The sequence below is a fragment of the Meleagris gallopavo genome, chromosome Z (assembly GCF_905368555.1).
Source record: "Meleagris gallopavo chromosome Z, MGAL_WU_HG_1.1, whole genome shotgun sequence".
Classification (NCBI taxonomy): domain Eukaryota; kingdom Metazoa; phylum Chordata; class Aves; order Galliformes; family Phasianidae; genus Meleagris; species Meleagris gallopavo.
In genome coordinates, this window is record NC_139435.1 from 59,564,876 (window position 1) to 59,582,308 (window position 17,433).

The 17,433-nt window shown below is 36.2% G+C and overlaps 1 pseudogene; it reads left to right on the forward strand.

Annotated features, from left to right (window-relative positions):
• The window catches only part of LOC146542327 (uncharacterized), a 203,642-nt pseudogene that overhangs the window by 112,650 nt on the left and 73,559 nt on the right, over positions 1-17,433 (forward strand).

A 17,433-nucleotide genomic window follows, 5' to 3' on the forward strand; every position in this document is an offset into this window, starting at 1 on the left:
TAGAGCCCCAGTTTGACACAGATTTGTGATCATTAATCTGTTCTAGCAAGAGTGTTATCAGTCCTGTTGCTCATTGTTGTCCTGTGCAAGGGCAGGCCTAAGAGAGTTGAGGGAAGGAAAAAAAGTGGGTGGAGCAGGGGGAGTACACTCTCACAGTAACCAGGTAGTCAAAAAGGCTCAGAATTCACAGCAAGCTGTGTATTTGTCTAACGTTCAGACAGCCTTAGCTTCACACTGCTATAGCCTCTCCAAGAGCAATCCTGCATTAAAGCACTATCTTTGAATGTGTGCTGTTCGTTCTATATAAGCTATGGGGATCACTTTAAAAAAAAAAAAAAAAAAAGACGAATAATCAACAAACAGAAATAGGAAGAAAGTGGAATACACTTCCAAGGAAATTGTAAGGTATCAGCAAAATTAATACCAGTATTTGCTTTCTCTAACTCCATAGTTTTATACCACAATGCACACGGGTTTACACGCACACTGAATCACTTTAACTTCAAGAAGAAATAAGAATTGCATTATTTTGCTGTTCAGTCTCACCAGATGAGATGAAATTACATGTAGAACATTTCTTTATCTGATTTTGAAAGATCACGTGGCACATATTCTTGCTACCACTATGTATATGTGAAGGCACTAATCAATAACTATTAAAAAACAATGTCTGTTCATATTGCTATTCAGAGCAAAAGCATGCTTTCACCCAAGAAGTGAGTTTGGGTTAATAGATACAGGCAGGATTTTCTCCCACCAATCTTTTGTTCTTTGTTTTGTTTAGCATTGTATTAATTTATTCTTATTTCTCTTAGCTGATTGTATGGGGCTGCTGAATCATGGCCTGAATTTCTGATTAATCTCCTGAAGTGAGCAATGAGTCAGCCATGGGAGCACAGGTGAAGGCAATTCACCTGTGCTGCAGTAAGGGGTGAAGTCTGGCTCCTAGACCCATTTAAGAGCTGACCACCAGTGGGGAAGGATCTCTTCTGAAGATCCACTCCACTGGAGTTTACCATGTGAGCCCAGGTTAGGGTGAGTGTCCTTCTTTCCTACCCTAGTATAATAATTACATCAGCCAAACTCCTGAATATACTATATTATCTGTATATTTATTGATTGTACAGTGATGTTTCTGCTTGTCTGTAGTTACTACATTGAGTTAATCTGCTCTACTGTCATAGACCAATGGAGTGAAGTATGACAATATGTTCAAAGCAGCCTTCATATAAAACTGATTATCCTAATTTGCTCACTCTCAGGTGCTAGAAAAACTATATTGCTTGTCAGTGCACCCAGCAGTTCTAATTTCAGGCCCCATTGTTCCAACATCGAAATAACCAGTTGACAATAGGCTCATTTGAGTGGATTGGCAAATCTTTTCTCACACCTCAAATTTCAATCATTTTCAGAGATTGATCAGCAATGGTAACAATGACCTCCTACTCTTTCAGGACTTCTTGTTGCCCTCCTGGGCGTTGGTGACCACGATCTTATTGGGGGTCTCAGTTCTCTCTCTGGATGCCCTGGATATCGAAGCCACTACTCTTTTTCTCCTCTTCTCTTGCAGTGTCTGCTTCCTCTACTTTCCCTTTCTCCTCTTCTGTTCTGAGTTGAGATTTGTTTCATTTTCTGTCCTCTTACAGGTGCAACTGACCTCGATTCTGGTGCCTCTTGTGGTTGATCAGGTTGGTCAGTTCCAATGCTCTCACTCTTCAGCTCAGCTCGGAGTCTGTCTCATCCAATTATGAGGGTATTTAGTTCAGACTTGAGTATGACTTGATGAGCCTGAATGTTGCTTTGTTCAATTTGGAGACTAAATATTGTGAATTGGAAGCCGTCTCACTCAGTTCGAAGTGCATTTCATTCAAACTTGAGGATGTCTCTCCCAGACTGGAGGATGTCTCATTCGGACTAGAGGGTGTCTTCTTGAAACTGAAGGTTGTTGAATTTGGATTGACTGGTGTCTCTCTCGATTCGGAGAGTGTCTTTCCTAGATTGGGGAGTATGCTCAGATCAGAGGGTATCCTGTTGAGACTGAAGGCTGTTCAGTTTGGATTGCTGGAGGGTGTCGCATTCAGACTGGAGGGTGTCGCATTCAGACTGGAGGGTGTCGCATTCAGACTGGAGGGTGTCGCATTCAGACTGGAGACAATCTTGCTCAGCCTGGAGATTCTGTTTCTCAGCAGGAAGACTTTGTCTTTGGAACTGGAGATTCTCCCCCTCAGCTCAGACTCTCTCCTGAAAACTTTCTCTTTAAGACTGGAGATTCCCCCTTTCAGCTTGGAGACCCTGTTTCTCGATTAGGAGACTCTCGCGATCTAGAGATACTCTCTCCTCAAAACTCTCCTTTTCAGCTTGGAGAGTCTCTTGTTCAGTTTGTACTGTCTCCTGGAGTCTTTTCCTTTAAGTCTGGAGATTCTCCTGAAAACTCTCTATTTCAGCCTGGAGACTCTGTTTCTTGACTCAGAGACTCTTTCCAGACCTGGAGATTCCCCGTATCAGTTCTGAGACACTCTCTTTCAGCATGGAGACTCTCAATTTCAGAAATCCTCTCCCTCTCTGGGATAGCACTGAATAAGGCCCCATGAGCATTAGCCAGGCCCCAAATCATTTGTACCTCTTTAGATCTGCCTGAGCTGCAACATCCCTGTCTCAAATACCTGTCAAAACTCTTAAGGTCTTTCAGGAGTTCAGGAGAAAAGTTCCATGACACCAAAAATGTGCATCCCTCTAAAGTCTCTTTCAAGCTTCTCCACACTCCCTGCCACTCAGTATTCTCTGGTTCTGAGGAAGACTTCCTCAGAATATTATAAATGCAAGAACTGAGTGAAATAAGTAAAATAATGAACAGTAAATTCAGAGAGATTAACAGCATGATCAGATGATCATTAAAAAGTGCATAAAGGATTCAAAAGAGACACTGGGAGCCTGCTTAAAAACCACAAGTTCTATAGAATTAGCAACTCACGCAGGAGTTGTATGCCACACTGTATGCAGATACCAGGTAGGTATTTCCATCAGTGTTTTCAGTGGATTATATATAGCTATAGCTCCATAGAGCAAAGTACCAAACTTTAAGGCCCAGCACATTTTGAGTATTAAGAAAGGAGGAAAAAAAAAAAAAAAAAAAAAATAGGATGCAAGGGACTTTGAAAAGAAGTTTTACAAGTTTTTTGTTTGTTTGTTTTTGTTTTTTAGATCTTTACAGGAGCAAGATAGCTGTGCTCAAAATTTACAACTATTCCAGAATATTGGCAGTCTGTCTGGACTTTCAAGGTCAAGTTTTCAATGAGCACCTGTGAAAGAGAGAAACTTTCCTAACAAAGCTCTCAAAGAGCAGAGAGAGGTTTGTTCTAAAAGCTAAAAAGCAGCTTCTGCCCACATTCTCCACGGAGAATGTCAACAGTTTACAGGCTGGTTCAGCCCAGTCCTGTGACTAGCAGGGCAGAGGGATCCGCAGATCTGCGCCTACAGAAAGGGAAAGAGGGAACCCCGAATAATTGAAAACAGAGGCAACAATCTGAGGAGAAACAAATAAAATATGGAATCAAAATGCAAGATAATACACTGTAATACAACATGATTAGAATTGAAGCATATATGTCATCATATATGATGAGAGAGTGCTGAGGAGATGCATGAGGTCAGGATGAGCAGCAGGGAGGAGAGTCAAAAAAAGAAGTGGTGGTCTCATGACCTTGCCAAGCATTAGATCTCCTGTCTGAACACCAAGTCTTCTGAGATGTTTAGTTCTTCTCTTCCAGACAGGTGCCCATAACTGGATCATTAACTCTTTAACTCACAGTGAACAACATGATGTTATGATGTGGAATACCAAATAACCAAAAATCATAAAACCATAACAGTGCTTCGCCTTGTACGTTGATTGAACTAAATATGTTCTAGGAACGTGTGCTCTTCTGTGTAAAATGTGCACAGCCTGTGTTTTAACTGAGAATCTCCTACTCAGTTCAGAACAGTTTATGTAATGTACTATTTTAAAAGTGCAAATGTCTGAATTTTTTCCCAATTAGTTAACTGATTTTCCTTTGTCACTCTAATCATTTGTAACTGTGAAAGTAATATTTTCAAGCACAGATGTAACTTAACTATCCACTGCTTAAAAAATAGGGGGTGGGGAAAAGAAACGGAAGAAACAAAAAGGAAGATCTACTTCTAGCAGCTCTGCTGAGGTCAGTGAATATGTGAATTTGAACTATCAGTAAGTAATCTGTGAGCCTAGAGAATGTTTTGCTAAGATAAATGACAAAATAATGATTAATAACAAAAGCAAAAGGCAGAAATAACATAATTGTACCCCCCCATAAGACTTCTACTTTAACGTGTGAAGTTAATACTAAATCTGAGATCTAGAAATAGCTCCAATTTGTTTAAGAATGAATAGCTATTCAATTGTGTTATAATACTGGTGAGAGATTTGAATCAGTAATTTGAATTGGGAATCTACTTATCTCAAAATGGGATTCTCCTGTATGACTAAATCACTGCATTATTTTCTTCTGCTATACTTTTCCTGGAAACAAGGATCATATTTGTAAAACATGTAGGCATACAAAACACATTGCAATTAAAAATGTTGTTCAATCTTCTTTTTCAACTTTTTCTATTAGAATTTTGGGCATATGTTGTCTCTTATTCTACTGCTGTCTAATGAACTTTGGCTGTAAATCTATTTTCATTCTACTGAATGAAGACTTGAGGATCATAGAGAGATTCATGATTTCTGAGTTGTCTACAGATATTTCCCAAAGGACTTTACCAAGTGATGTAGTGGAAGAGGATAAGTAGATAATAATGGAATTAACAGCTTCCTTTACATTTTTTTTTCATGATGAAGTTAAAAAAAAAAAAAAAAAAGACACTAGAAATCTCCTCACGGAAACCATAAATTTAGATAATTTAAATTAAACTAATGAGAAATTCCAGAGTGGATCATCTATCTACTTTTCCATGTATGTGATTTTTTTTTTTTTTTTTTGTCCCCTGGTAAATGAATGTAGTTCATAAGCATAAAAAAGGATCTCTTTCTTGAAGTTGAGCATACATAACACTTTGAAAAAGTTTCTGTTGTGTGAGTGATCATATTGATTAGATCTATTCTGTATATGAATTGTGGAGTCTTGTACTACCTTACATGCCAACATACCCATGAAACCTAAAACTTTCCCATGTAGGATAGCCAATAAAATCCAAAACATAGAACTTCTTTTAAGAGGGGTCCCTGGTGATATCTTCAACTGCTGGAGGCTATTTGATGCACTTTTAAGGGCAGAGAATAAAGATGGAGAATTAATTATTAGATGTAGAATGCTGATACATAACTACAGAGCTAAACTTTTCCTTCTGAAGTTCAGTTGCATTATCCTAGCCTCGAGAACACTACAGAAGATGAAGACTATAGATGATCTGAAAATTTTTGAACAGTTTTACCCCATTCTGGAGCACTGATGTTGCTTTAAAAGCAACAACTGTTGTTACTTGTGTGTTTAACTGTTCATACGTGCCCAAATCCTTGCAAGTAACAGCTTACATAGGTATCTATTATCTAGTGTAATCCATTTAGAATTACAAGCATCATAGTTTACATTTTTGTAACTTACATTGTTCAGTGACACATAACCGCATAAATTCCAGTCATCTGAGTGTCAACATCTCAATTTAATTTCAGTTATTCAGTTAACCCTGTTATTTTTTTAAGCAGGTATGAAATAAAGGAAATATATATGTTAAATGTGAGTATGGATCTTTGCCCCCACAGCATCTCATATGCTTAATTTAAAGCCTAAGACTTTCATATTTGTATCGTGGTATTTATTTTTTCCTCCTTAAGAAGTTATGATGTATCATGAACCCATTTATACTGTTAGTTCTTGTTCCCTGATTACATAGTCAGTGCTTTCTTTCACACTTTGCATGGAGTAGTTCTTAGTTCTCTAATTTTACTTTGTTCTTAACTTTGGCTTTTATCCAGGAAGGCACTTAAACATTGTATTATTTGCCTTCAATGAAACTACTTCTGCATAAAAAGGTAGAGTCTATGTAAGTTCTTTGCAGGAATAGAATTGTCTAGATCCTAAACCTTCATTCCTGAGCCTGTAAGAATTATTCATAATTTATCTCTTTCAGTTTATCTTTCACTTTAAAAACTGGAAAATATAAAGTACTTCAGAATCCTCTATGTCTGAGAGTAAGAAAAAGTTGCTTCTCCCTTTATGTAGAACATAGATTTATTGACTAGACAAAGCGAATACAAAGTGTCATTTTCCTTCAATTATTTAATAAATGTACAAAGGAAGAAAGAAGAAAATTGCTTCGAACATCAAGGAGTTAGGCAGCTTAAGAGACTGGAAATAGTCAAGCACAGATTTGCATATGGCACATGAAATACTGACAGGAATTCATTACCATCTTAATATCATCTTTGTTATCATCTCTGCTGCTTGACGTAAGTGTGTAGCAAGCTGATGCATTTTACCTAATTCATGGAGAGCATGTCAACATAAAAAATCCACTAATGCTACTGGAACAAATTGCCCTATAAACTGATCACTTCAGGAAACATTTCAGGAGCTTAATTTTTCCTTTTTCTATTCCCTGTTTTTGAAGATAGTTGATTCTTAACCAGAGAATGCCAGAAAGTAACAATACATAATTTTCTAATCACGAACTTGTTGACAGTAGTTCTAGAATTTACTTATGAATGAAAAATCAAACTTTTACCCCCTGAAACATGAGAACAGCTTTTCCATATTGTGTGAACAGACTTTCACATAACTTGAGCAATACAAGCTGAAGGATGGAGACCTGTGTAAATGCAAGCTCAGGAGAAGAAAGCAGGGGCCACAAAACTTGTTATCAGTGAAGATAAAGACAAATAGATGTCCTGTTATTGAAGATCAAATGGCAAAACAGATGCCTCAGCTCAACATAACATCAGTGGGAGCTGGTTTGAACTACCCCCCTTAAAAGGTTGGAAATTTACAGTGAGAATGCATCCCGTGGCTACCAGAGATGTTATTTCTGCCCGTGTCCTTGGAATATAATGAATATGTATATTATATGCCTTTAAATACGTAGTCATTTCTCTCTTCACTGTGCATGTTTAGTGGGAGCAATCCTCCATACAACCAGCGCTGTAATAAAGGGAGTACCTGCTTGACATAACTAATTGTCATGTCAAGTTACTTTAGTGCTTTTCTTAGCTTCACCCCTCCCCCTCCATTTAAAGAAATAATATGCTTCAAGAAAACATAAATAATGCAAGTTACATTAAATGTTTTTAGTCATATTTTTAAATACTCAAATTTCTTGAGAACGTACTTGCTATATTTAAATATTTGGCGTCCCTTTTTCAGAAATAAGATGGATAAGGGTGTAGGGCACTGACAGATGGACATGTCCAGTCAAGTTTTGAACAAGTCCAGGACAGTCTTTGCCTTTGTCTACAACTTAACAGATGGAAAGTCCAAGAAATCTTTTGTCTGAAGACTTGCAGGCCAGGGGCAGTAAGAGATATGTAGCCACAGAGATAAGCAATTGCTAAATGGCTGGTGGGCACATGTCAAGGGAGATAACCATCCAGAGAGCCTGCATGGTTACAGCTACTGCAGTGATTCTAAGCTAAGTGCCCAGGAATGCTTCACTGGCAGAAGAAGAGGATAAAAAAGGTCATCTACAACCAAGGAGGAGTGTGCCCAACAAAGGATGCCTCGTGGAATGTTACTCGCCTGCTGTCTTATTCTCCTAGGCCTACTACCGGAGACCTGCCTGTTTCTCTTGGACTTTCTGTCAGTTGCCTGCAGCTTACCTGCTTGCTGCCTCAGGGCAGCCATTATGCTTCCACCTCCCCCTGCACCCTTACTCCTGCATGATCCTTTGAGCTGGTGAAATAGCATACAATGGACAGCACTGGATTAGTGGTGGTGATTATCCTTATTTTACGTAATTCTTGATCTTCTCCTATCTTTCATATGGCCTCCTTTCCCTTCCCCATTGCTCTGGTTCATATTAATTGCCAATCTTTCCTTTCCCTATCACTTTAATTGACAATAAACTCACTGGACAACATTTGATCTCATCTGTGTCTCATATCACTCCAGATGGATCAAAGAATCTCCCTTCATGCTCTGATAATTGGAGCTAGGCAAAGGGTCATCAAAGAATCTATGGAAAAAGTAATTTGTGGAAAAAATGCACCCAGTATCAATTACTACTAGATATGATGATAACCATCATATTTGAAACATGAGATGTATAATCTGTCACCATATCAGATTTTTTCAGTGTTTTTAAAAATCTACTGGAAAAAAAGGCAGCCCTAAACAGAAATTTCAGATGTGATTATGTGATCTTGTATACATATATAAATAAATGAATAAGGATTATCAATATTCTGGCAGTAAAGATCTATATGTTTTCCCTGAGGATTTTGTGTTTTGGTTTGTTTGTTTTGTTTTTTTTTTTAAACTACTTGAGTAGAAGGCAAACTCACTACCTATTTGCAGGATTACTACAGAAATACTTCTGTAGAGATGTAACTGGTAGCCACAGAAGTGGAAAACATAGTGCATTAACACATAGTCTAGAATCAAATATTTGTTGTATGGACAAGTTCAATAACATATGTAAGGCCTGGAATATATGGTTTACTTTCCCACAAATGTGCCATGTATTTATACTGTGGAACACATTTGTACTGCTGAAGAGCCACAGTGTTCTCTGATCATAGTAGGACTTCAGTTTCTAAAAAAGTCACCTAATCAACCATCAAATTCTGTTTATACTTCTCCCCAAAGTTCTTGTGCATGTGATATGGTATGTGTCAAGACTTAAGATTAAAATTCTGTATATATTTCAGAGACAATGTAGAGCCACTGGCCTACTTTTATATCCAGCTCTCTCTGATGTTCCTGATTTATCTGTTCATTTCATAATTTTCCCTTGTAAAATTATTAAATTTGCTATTTATCAAATCTTAGAATAGTTAGGGTTAAAAGGGACATAAAAGATCATCTAGTTCCAACTCCCCCCTGCCGTGAACAGAGATACCTTTCACTGTATCAAGTTGCTCAAATCCCTATACAGTCTGATCTCTGGACAATTTGTTCCAGTGCCTCACCACCCTCACGGTAAACAGTATATTCCTAATATCTAAAGCTACTTTCTTCTAGTTTAAAATCTTTATCCTTTGTACTATAATCATTCTTACTCCCTGATGAAGAGTCCTTCCCCATCTTTCTTGTAGGATGCCTTCAAATACCTGAGAGCTGCAGTAAGTCAGTACTTTCTAGAGCCTTCTCTCCTCTCTCTCTCTGAACAGCCCCAACTCTCTCAACCTAACATCACAGAAGAAGTACCCCAGCCCTCAGATCATCTTTGTAGCCCTCCTCTGGACCCACTCCAACAGATCCATGTTTTTCATGCCTTTGGAAAATATGCTAAAAATTCCTGTAAATTTCTAGAATGGTTGTGTAGTATGAGTGGAGGAATTTTTCTTACAGGAAAGACTTCTGATTTAAATATTAACAAATCTGAATATTGTCTCCTTATGTATACCTGTTTTAAACCTCACTAAAACATCGACCTAGCGTTTAATTATCAATTGAAATTTTAACTGGACTTGACCCATACATTCTTCAATTTAAGAATATTGCTCGACTGGATTCCCTGTTATCAAAGGAGAGAAGAAAAAAAAAAAAAAATCCTGCAATTATTTACATTAGTTTTAGAAGCAAGTTGAATGGTACAGATATAAATTAAGGATGCAGGATGGCAACATTGATTCCCTTCCCCTGACCCCGAGTGAGCTTTGTTGAACTGAAAGCTATCTAGTGTCTTCTTCACCTATTTTCTTCTCTTCCATGCTGTCTTCTTTAGTTATGTTTCCTTTCTGATTTCTGTTTTCTCTATTTTATGAAGCCTAATGTTTCCATTCATTTGAAATAACAGTTCAAATTAATTCTGCATTTGCATGATTGGTTACTATTGTAGGCACAACTTTAAACATTGAGTTGAAATTCACTCAATTTAAAAGCCTGTCTTGTTTCTTTTGGCAGTGAAAAGTTCAAGAGTTGCAGGTGATGGCAGCTATAGTTGAAGGAAACATAATGTGAAAGAACTGTCTATTCTTTCTTTCCATTCTCTGTTCTTTATATCTAACTAAATATTGCTCACAAGAAGTGGAGAAATTGACATTTCAGATTGCACCCCCTACCTACCTTAAAACAGTAGCTTAACACAGGTACCACTCTGCTGTATTTGTTTAAATGCATTAATTTTTACAGTGATGGACAAGGAAACACTCCTTCTCCTTATTGTACATACATATAAATACATTATATTGTATTCCAATTTTCTTGCAGACAGGTTGTTTTTCCGAGTATGATTTTATTTTCTGCTACACCTTACTATAAATTCTGCATTTAAAAATAAATTAATTAATTAATTAAAAGAAACAAAACCTGTGTAAATGTTAGAAAAACTATACTTTACTTTTTTGCTAATGATGTATGTCATAAATATCTGCTGTAAGTGAAGATATGAAAATATTGCTGTAAGTGAAGATCAGGGTCAAGACCACCTAAAGAACTTGAAGGTGCGCAAGACTGTGGCACTCATTGCAATCCATCCACTGGTACTGAGGAAACTGGTGGATGAAGCTTCCAAGCTGCTATCCATCAAATTGGAAAAGGCATGGCAGTCTGGTGAAGTTCACACTGATTGGAAAACAGGAAACATAGCCCCCATTTTCAGGAAGAGAAAAAGAGAAGATCCAGGAAACTACAGGCCAGTCAGTCTCACTTCTGCACTTGGCAAGGTCATGGAGCAGATCTCCTGATGGCTCTGCTAAGGCACATGGAAAATAAGGATGAGATGATTGGTGGTAACAACATGGCTTCACCAAGGACAGGTCATGCCTGACAAACTTGGTGGCCTTGTATGATGGAGTTAGAGCATCAGTGGACATAGGAAGAGCAATTGTCTTCATGTACCTGGATTTGTGAGAAGTATTTGACACTGTTCCGCATGACATTCTGGATGCTAAATTGGTGAAGAATAGATTTGATGAATGGACCACACACTGGATAAGGAATTGACTGGATGGTCACACTCAGAAAGTTGTGGTCAACAGCTCAATGTCCAAGTGGAGACCGGTGATGAGTGGCATTCCTCAGGAATAGGTGTAGGGATCAGTGCTATTTAACATCTTTGTAGGCCACATAGACAGTGAAATTGAATGCACTCTCAACAAGTTTGCAGAGGATATCAAGTTGAATTGTACAGTTGACACACTAGAGGGAAGGGATGCAACCCAGAGGGATGTAGACAGACTTGAGAGTTGGGACCATGCCAACCTCATGAAGTTCAACAAAGACAAGTGCAAGATGCTGCATCTGGATTGGGACAGTCTCAAGCACAGATACAAGGTTGGGTGGAGAGTGGCTTGAGAGCAGCCCTAAGGAGAACAATTTAAGGATGTTAACTGATGAAAGATTCAACATGAGCCAACAAAGTGTGCTTACAGCCCAGAAGCCAACTGTATTATGCGTTGCATCAAGAGAACCATGACCAGCAGGTTAAGGGAGGTGGTTCTGCCCCTCTACTCTGCTTTTGTGAGACCCCACCTAGAGTAGTGCATCCAATTCTGGAGCCCCCAGCACAAGAAGAACAATATCATATTATCCTTTAACATACACTTTTGCATTAAGATCAGATTTTTCACTACCAGTGCTGCTTCTTTATTGTGTTATTTAAATAAAATCCAAAGGGTGCACTTCTGATTGAATCTCAAGAATGTCTGTGTATGTTTATTTTTCACTCTTTTTTCAAAAATATTATTTTGCTTAATAGTTATTTTTGTCTTAGTTCTTCCTGTCAATATGTGTATAGGCAGTCCTCGGATAATATCCCAGATGAAAAAAAAAAAAAATCATTATTTTATCCTTTATGTTATAATTTAGCTGAAAATAGATATCAAGCTCTTGAACTTAGGAAAACATTTCTGAGTATCAAAGCATTGTGAAATTCATCACTTGTTTAGGATTAGGTAGCAATAAAAATATTTATTCTCCATTTAAAAATTATATTTTAACAGCAAAGCTCAACAACTTTCCACTGAAAAATTAGTTTTTATTTTTATTTTATTTTATTTTATTTTATTTTATTTTATTTTATTTTATTTTATTTTTTATTTTATTTTATTTTATTTTATTTTATTTTATATTATTTAATGCAACTAGCTAATATGGAAAAGGAAGTTATGTAGATTTTAAGTAGTTGCTCTGATGTTTAAGTCTCCAAAAAAAAAAAAAAAGACAATATTAAATGAGCTTTTCACTTGTGTTATATACATAAAAAAATATAATCTTCAACAAATGTTAAAAGTATTATTTCTTATTTTTTAACACATATTTCTATGTTCTGCTATGTGATTGTGAACTTCAGTATAATTTAGTGTTATATATTGAAGTTGGGAAAATGGACTGAATAAATACATCAAATCACTCATAGAAAGTAACTAAGGATGTAAAGTACTGTGATTTATTATTCCAGAAATGACAAGTATTCTGTAGAAAAGGCAGGTAAATATTGTTTGAACAACTTTTTATTATCTACAATAATTCAGAATTTATTAGAGTTATTAGCTATAGTAATTCAAAATGAGACTCAAATAATCAGTATCTTACCTCAAAATGTTTTGTTTCTTTTTCCCATTTCTTTTATTAATTATTCTGTAAATTAATACTTAAGTTTCTTCTCCTCTTGCTTGTAAGTCATCTGTAGAAGATACATCAATAAGAACAACTTTATGAGAAAAAAGAAACTGTTATGTTACTGCCTTATATGGCTTCAAATTAACTATTCTAAAATCCAGGATATACAGACACAGGGATTTGTGAGAAGAATATTGATTGACTATTTACAGGGATTTAATCTGTCCTTTCACTCCTAAGAATTTTTTTACGCACTTTCTGGAGTTGAAAAGAAATCAATTAAATAGTAAAGTGAGAACCTGTAAATCCCAAAGTGTTTGTTCAGCTTTGTAAAATACCATCTTTCCCTGTACCTTCTCAGAGGAATGTCCTCAAGAAAGTTTGTATTCGTAACTGACCAGCAAGGGCTGAATAGAATAGTAATTGCCATGATCACAGACATCTATCTGTTAGAGATATTACACAGTTCAGGAAAGGAATCTAAACTATTTATATCTGTAAAAGAAATGAAGGCAGCAGAGCTGTTGGGAAAAGAGGGAAGGAAGGAAGGAAGGAAGGAAGGAAGGAAGGAAGGAAGGAAGGAAGGAAGGAAGGAAGGAAGGAAGGAAGGAAGGAAGGAAGGAAGGAAAACAGATAAAAAGTGATCACATTAAATTTTCTGTTCAAAAAAATAGGTATGTAACACAAAGAAATGTAATCAAAAGACAAAAATGGGAAGGAAGCATTAATATCTGTATAGGGAGTGTAGCTGAGAACCATGAGATTTTCTCTCTGTGAAATTCAGACTCGTTCTCTTGCTTTTACTATCACTCACACTCCTGCTTGAGCCAAGTAGTGCCCTTGAATGCTGTTTGTTTCTGAGGATAATTTAAAAAATAACATTTATAGAAGCCAAGAACTTAGGAGACTATAGTACACAGCAAGTATTTTTTTCCTGCACATATTATTTTATATCTACTTTATCTGGTATGCTTTACCCCTTTAAATTTTTCTCGTGATAAATGTATGATACATGTAGATTGCTTCAAAAATAATGCCTCCAATTTATTTCCATTGAAACACTATTTATAAGTACCCTAGATCCAAGAAAGTGACCTAGCTAGTACCTAGTGGGTTAAAATTAGGGATGATGAAAAATGGTAGAACTTTGTTCTGGAAATGTTTTAAGTTCTAATGTTAAAATTCTAATTTAAAATTGAATTTAGTTTTAATTGCATATCATTTCTTTCATCTCAATATGTAAAAAATATAGATAATATATATATATATTTAAGAATTATCTTAAAACCAGGAAATTTGATGGAATATTCTGAAAGTTTGATTTAAAGACAGATGCGCTGGGATTTGAACAGTCACTGTCTAATTGAAACTGCCCTAAAAATATTTAGTTACTACTTGATATTGTTTAGCTCATGGCTATTCACAATCATGTCATATGCTGCTTTTGATGGCTATCATCTATACAGATATCTCAACCCTCTGAAAATCTACAAGTTGCAGCAGCAATACTGAATTTGAATTATTTACTTCTTTATAGGTAAGGAAGGACAATATATTCCATGTTTATTGTTTTGTCAAATATACAAACCCCATGATTGTGGAAAAGAAGAAAAACTGCATCATTTTTACTATATTTGGTACTTACTAAATGGTGTCGTAAGATTTTTAGCCGAATTATAATACTTATTTGATATGATGGCTACATGGCCTTAAGATTAAATATGCTTTCGAATGACTTTAAAAATGATGAGGACTTTTCACATCCTTTCTGTTATGTACTGATATTTATGGCTCACATTTGTATCTTTGAATATTTATCTATCTTCTTTTTGAGGGAGTCTGTAAAATGCTCTTTCATTCTACAGTTTTCTTCAAATACGTAGCACTCTCTTCTCTCTCATCACTGTCATTCTTCATTTCAAAGCCTCTTAATCTCTGCTAGCAATTTTTCAACTTACAGAAAGTCATGAAAATTGAGACATATGCCATAGTGGAAAAAAAAAATACAACTAGAACACAAAGAAAAAAACAAAAAATAAGCAAATGAGTAAACAGAAAACATAGCAAAACAAACAAACAAAACAAAACAAAAAACACTATTGTGATTTAACCTGTCAGGTGGCTTAGTACCACATAATCATTTGCTTACTCCCAACTTCTCAGTAGGATAGGCGACAGAATCAAGAAAAACAAAATAGAACTCGTGGGTTGAGATAAAAATATTTACTTAAATAGAGAAAAGGAGAAAGTTTATAACTACATATAAGGCATATATGTAGAGAGATAAATCTACATAACAAATGATGCACAAGCAATTGCTCGCCACTCACAACTGATGCCCAGCTAACCCCCAAGCAGAGGAAGAGAGCAAGATGAACTTCCACTCTATTCAGAACTTGTTCCACATGATGTCATGTGGTATGGAATATCTGTTTGGCCAGTTTAAGTCAGATGTCCCAATTCTCTTCCATCTCAGTTCCCCGGGCACTTCATTGTGAATGGCCTTGGCTCTGTATAACACTGTTTAGTATCATCTATAACCATCTAAAACCATTGTTTTTCTCCTAGATCAAAAACATAGCATCATACTAGACACTCTGAAGAAAGCAATTCCATCTCAGCTGAAACTAATACACCCACCAACTTCATTTTTCACTTATCAGACTGAAAAAGCAGTAAAAAAAAATGAAAGTCTCTTGAACAGAGGCAAATGGAGCATGACAATTCTAATTATAAAAAAATAGGGAGAGTTCTGGAAAGGTCACAATACCAACCTGAGTTAAGATGGGCAATGGAAAAGAAAAAGGAAAAATAAATCATAAATAAATTTCCCAAATGTTCATGTCAACAGCAGATAAATGGTCACTGGATCATCAGTTTCCCGTCCTGTGTGCAGCTTTCCTGGCAAATAAAATAGGATAAGGAACACTTCACTGGGGCTTTCTCCTAGCATATCTACGAACAGATATCCAATCAAACACACAAAAATCCATCTACTACCAAAATTTAGTAAGGCATTCATTTCAGTAATTTGAATATGAATATTTCTCTAATATTTTCAAACACTGTAAAGGATTATGCCAGTCTAATTACATCAAAAGAGAACATCTCTGTGTCCACTTTCTTCACAGGCACCTCAGGATACTCTTTAGGAGTCCTCCTTGAAAACAAAACATTTGCCTTCACAGGTTGAAGTTTCTTGCACAAGATTTCATACTGTGCTTGTCAGTGTATTAATCCATTTCACAGATAGACACAGGAATGTGATTTAAACTTTAGGTTGAAACATAAAGGCAATAGCTGTTTTCCAGTAAATGTCACAGTATTAGTAAATTCTTCAGTTCCTTGAACGTTTTATAATTCAAAGTACGTATTTGTTGAGGAACTGTGATACATCTGATTTTACATCTATTCAGCACAGAATTGTGGGTTGAATTGAGCTACAGCGTTATGTTCTTGTTATCTACAACTTCCTAATTGAAATATATACACTGAGGAAAGTTATCCTTTATGTGAGAAGAATTCCATGAAGCATGTTCTGATCACTCATTATAATGCAATAATGGTTCTTTATCTTGGCATATAACACTTAGGTATAGGTAAGGTACAAATACGTAGTGTTCAGTTATAGAAGACATTTTAGAAGAGTTTATGGCACCCTTTGTATCACTCTGTCTAGCTGAGCTTTCCATGTAGCTAACCTTTGACACCTAAGAAGAAAACTCTTCTGCAGGTCATTTTCTGTTCTTCTACATATACATCATAGAATCATAGAATCATAGAATGGCCTGGGTTGAAAAGGACCACAATGATCATCTAGTTTCAACCTCCCTGCTATGTGCAACATTAGACCAGGCTGCCCAGAGACACATCCAGCCTGGCCTTGAATGCCTCCAGGGATGGAGCATCCACAAAATCCTTGGTCAAACTCATCCAGTGTGTCACCATCCTCTGTGTGAAAAACTTCCTCCTAATATTTAATGCAAACCTCCCCTATCTCAGTTTAAAAACATTCCCCCTTGTCCTATGAGCATTGCTGGCTCAGGTCCAGCCCCCCCTCGCCTTTTCTTTGTATCTGGACTATTACTTCTGCATTTCTGCTTTTATTCTGGGGTTGTCATGATTTTGAGATCTTTGGTTTTCAGTATTCCATATCATAACATCATTTAGTGCAATGTAAACGTGACAGGGGTGGTGCTAGGGAGGGGTGTTTGCTGAGTTTACTGTTTCTGACTGCTTCAACCATAGATAAGATAAGATAACATAACGTAACTGAATTCTGTGTGCTTAGAAGACAAAAAAAATCTCTTACATTTGGTTTTGTCTACTTTCAAAATAAGAAATATATGTTAATATATCATAAAGTACTGTAATAAAACCTCTATTTTTATGTATAAACTGTGAATCCAAAAATGTGTAGATCATGAATTAGGAAGATATCCAACACATGACTTTTTCTGTGAAGACAAGTGAATTATCTAGATAAAATCATGTAACTGTGTTGTTTGTTTTTTTGTGTTTTTTTTTTTTAATGTATATAATGAGTAATTTTGAAAGGCTGAACAAGAAACATAGGATTTCATAGGATTCCACAAGCTTATGCCTTGTTTTCTACTCAAGAAATGACATAAATTTTGAAGTAGCTCATTGAGGACAAGTGTAATATAGGTGAAGATAAATTCACAAATCAGATTTA